The sequence below is a fragment of the Rousettus aegyptiacus genome, unplaced genomic scaffold (genome assembly GCF_014176215.1).
Source record: "Rousettus aegyptiacus isolate mRouAeg1 unplaced genomic scaffold, mRouAeg1.p scaffold_m13_p_1, whole genome shotgun sequence".
NCBI classification, from domain to species: domain Eukaryota; kingdom Metazoa; phylum Chordata; class Mammalia; order Chiroptera; family Pteropodidae; genus Rousettus; species Rousettus aegyptiacus.
The window spans coordinates 11,037,500-11,041,887 of record NW_023416284.1 but is presented as its reverse complement, the minus strand read 5'-3'; positions in this window follow the sequence as shown (position 1 = coordinate 11,041,887).

Here is a 4,388-nt window from a genome sequence, read left to right as displayed (position 1 = left end):
CGTGCACCCTGTTTCCCTGGAGAACCCGGAGACCTCATGCGCCAAGGACTGTGTGTGTGTTTTCTCACTCACGATGGCCGTGAAGTGCATGCTGCCACGCCCCCGTGTGTAGATGAAGCTGGGGTACAGAGAGGTGAAGGGACTTGCCAAGGGGATGGTATCGCTGGGGCGTTAACCTAGGGGTCTGTCTGATTCCGAAGCCAAGGTCTGTTTCCATGACCCAGATGTCTATACATGGTGCTGCCTGCCTGTGAAGGACCCGCTCAGCTGGCCAAATGACATGGAGGGGAGCGACTGTGGCCAGTTAGCTTGAACCCAGAATCTGTGGGTCCAGCCCACCTGGGCCAGCTGACTTGGAGGGGGAACATACATGTGTCCTGGCCTGTCCCCACCCACAGGCAATGTAAAGGAGCTGCTCCCCAGCCACACTGACACCGCTCTGTGTCAGGGTCCATGGATCAGGGCTTTTGGTGGGAGAGGGATGGAGACTCCACCCTTGGCAAAGCCCCCCCTCCCCCGCCCTGCTCACCAGGGGGTACCACTGATTCGTGCAAGAGGAGGCTTGACTCAGAGTCAAAGGGCAGCACCCAGTGCCCAGGCCGGAGCTTACGGAAGGGAAGGTTGGCAACTGCATTTTATAGCCGGGGGAGACATAGGCCCTGTTAATGGTTTTTGAGCAAATGCAGTGACTTGCTCAAGGTCACACGGAGATAGTAGCAGAGTTGGATGATTACTGGCCGAGTGCTTCACCGGCTTCGTCTCATATGGCGTTGACATTGACTTTACTGGGTCAGGTGCCCTTAGGTGTGCTAGTTATTTCAACCGTCTTTGCCTTAAAGTCTCCTTATCTATACAAGGAGAGAGATGGCATGTGACTTCGGGGCTGCCGTCAGTATCCAAGGATGTGACAGCTAAAGCATTGCGCACAAGGCCTGGCGCACAGCCTGGGTTCAAATACTGGAGGCTCTTACCGTTTACTACATTGGCCTCCAGAGAACATATAGGAATCATGAGGATGGACACGTGGTGGATAAATTAATGACAATGATATGACATTGTGAGGGGGGTGGGTCTGTACCCTGGCACTTCCTCTGGACCCCTAGGAGCCCCTAGTCAGCCTGGCAGCCAGGAGCCGGCACAGGTGGCCCCTCATTTCCTTAGAGTGCATGCCCGAATGGCAGCCTGTGGGCCAGCAGCGGCAGGGGCATCCGCCCTCAGTCAAATATTTCACCGTCCAAGCCCAGACCTGGGGCCAGGCCCCGGGGCACAGCAGGGAAATGAAGGGGCTCCTTGTCCCATCGTGGACACGGTGACTTACTGCAGTGACCATGCAAAGAGGCTTTGGGCACTCGGGCAGGCACTGGGGCCCCTGGAGCCACCTGCCGCAAGTCTGGGGGATGAGGGAGCAGAGTGAGCAAACGGCCTGGAGCCACCGCCTGCCCTGGTTAAATGGAGGTGAAGGCGCCAGGTTGGGGGAGGGGCAGGTGAAATGACAGCAGCAGAGAAGCAGTTGGAAATCGGGGACCTGATGGAGCTGGTGGTGAGGAGCATGGGTGACCTTGGACTAGTCATTCTACCTCTGACCTCTGTTAGTCCTTCCACAGAAATCATTTAGGCTCCCGAGCCTGGGTGTCCTCGTCTGTACAATGAGGATGAAAACCCTTCACAGGACTGTGCCGAGCAGATGCAATGTTGTTTGAAGGCATCGCAGAGGCTCCATGAAGTTTCTTTCCCTTTCCTTAGGCTTTAGTGACTATCGCCCTCTTGGCTCTTATTGAGCTTATGGTCATTTGGAACCTCCAGATCTTTTTCTAATTGAGACACAGGCTGCTTGAGGTCACTGAACCAAGTTTGGTGAGGATACTTAAGTGAACCTCTGGGCTCAAGTGGGTGTCTCAACCTCAGCAGAGTTCCTCCCTCAGGCCTTAGGGGATCCCGAGTTCCTCCCTCAGGCCTTAGGGGACCCTGAGCCTTGGATCCCCAGCCCCCAGGGGCCACTCCACTTTTGACTTTGAACCTCTCACAGCGGTGACTGAGGAGGCTGGGCCCTCGGAGCTGGCTCCGAGGCTGCCCCAGGAAGCCTCCTCCACGGTGTCTCTGAGCCAAGCCAGCTGGCTCAGGCAGCCCATCTCCCAGACCTGAGAAGGCCCTGTTCGCCCACCCCCACCCCACCTTAAGCCAGATTGGAGCTAGGTTTCCAGCTGCCCAATTTTGTCCTGGAGGAGGGAGTACCAGTAGGAAAGAGACAGGGGAGAAGGGATGTTGGGGGGGTGGGGAGCTGATGCAGCTCCCAGTACCTGGGGTCAGGCCCCTCTTAGGGGCTCCCCCTGTCCCCCATGAAAGGGGAAAGAAGGAAGTTGGGGAAAGCCACCTCTAGCCAGTTCCTTTCCATGAGCACCCCGGAGGAGGCGGTGCAAGGCAAATGGGCATCTTCTGGGCCCCCATCTCCACCGCTGCCCCCACGCATGTACTTTGCATCAGTTTGTCAAAGCTCCTTGTTGCCTTGGCGATCAGCGGTCACACAGGTGTGAACATGGGGACCTCAGGCCTTGCACTGGGCTGTGAAAGTGACAATTGTGTCGGGCCTGGGCCACCTAAGGGCATGTGCTTTGTGTGCAGCCCTGAGGGAGAATCGCAGTGACCCGGTGTTCCTGAGCATTCGTCTTCGAGGGCAGCAGGTGTCCCATATGCATCCAGATGCCCCTCTTACATGGCCAGAAAGGACCATGGAGACCACCCAGCCTGGGGCATCTCAGCCCCGGGACTGCGGACAGACCTTGTGCACTGAGCCTGGCGGCACTCTGGATTTGGGCTCAGCCAGTGCCCACGAGATTAATGGCTTTCTCAGCCACTCTGTTCTCCAGCCCCCCTGCACCCTGGGATTGGAGCCACATCCAGGGGGCTCCGGTTAATTTAGAGGCTTTTGGTCTCTACCACCCCTTTGCCCCAAGCTTTACCTGACTTCCGGGCATCCTGCAAACCTCCCGGGGCCTCTCGGCAACCAGTATCTTTATTCTCCCTCTTCAGAACCGACACGTACAGTCATTGTGCGGCAACTGATCCTTCCCCAGCACCTTGGCCTTGGGGAGGGCAGCACCATACCCCGCCCCCATGGCATGGCAGGTGTAGCGATGACAGCTCCTGTGGGCAGAACACACCAAAGTCAGGTAGCAAGGGGTTAAGAGCTCGAGCAGCCTGGGTCTAGATTCTAGCATCACCACCCAGTAGACGTGTGACATTTAGCAAATTCATTAACCTCTCGGCCTCAGTTTTCTCATCTTAAAAATGGGAATGAAAATGGTCGTGAGAATTCAATGATATAATGTATATAAAGTGCTTGGCACAGTGCCTGGTCCATAACACCCTGGAAAAGGTACTGTTTGGCAATTACCCTCACAACTCCCTAAGTGTCTAGCAGGGCAGGTGAGTATGGTCTCAGAGGTTCCTAGAATGCCATCCTGGGAAGAGCCTCCAGAGACCCAGTTCCCAGGAGGCCAGTGTGGCAAAGTTTGGCACATGTGATGCAGAAGAGGGCGGGCTGGAAAGACAGGGATGGGGAGGACGGGTGAGCTGGGCCAGGTTGGGGAGGACTCGAATTCCAAGGCCAGGAGCCTGGCTGTGACCCTGCAGGCGGTGGCTCCAGAGCTATCAGAGCAGAGGAACGATGGGCTCAGAGCTGAGCTTCCGGGTTTTAAACTGTCAGCGTGACATGGACACAGAGGTCCAGACAGGAAGTGAGGAGGGTCTGGGCGTGGGGTGCGGCAGCAGTCTGGAGAGAACTCATAGGGCAGAGGGTGAGTTCCTGCTTGGGCTTTAGACTGGCTGACATGGAGGGTGGATAAGAGCCGTCCAAGAGGGCCTCCCGTTGCGCAGATGAAGAAACTGAGGCCTGGAGAGGGGAGAGCCAGACCCAGAATCCACACTTTCAGATACCCCATGCAGGGCTCTGCCTTTTGTTTTATGGACTGGGTTTCTCCCTTCCCCAAGGCCCAGAGAGGGGCAGAGACAGGCCCAAGATCACACAGTAAATCCTTCGTCTTTCTGCAGCACCAAGCGGCCCCTCCCTGTCATTCTAAATGTCTGTGGAATGACTGTACCCCAGGAAAGTTATGGGCGAGGGAGGAGATGCTCCCCCTGGAGCCGCTAGAGACATTCAGCATCTTTCAGGGTGGCTTCAAGGAGCTTTGGCGCTTTCAGCTGGGCCCGGAGCTAATGGTGGTCCCCGTGGCCATTCATATCTTTATAAGAAGGGACAATCTCCAACTCTGGCAAGTTCCCCTTTCTCCAGGGTCTGCTCTGCACCATGTAGTTCTGACATGCCATTTTATTTAATCCCAACACAGATCCCATGAGGCTGGAAGTACTCTGATTTCAGTGGGGAAGGAAAC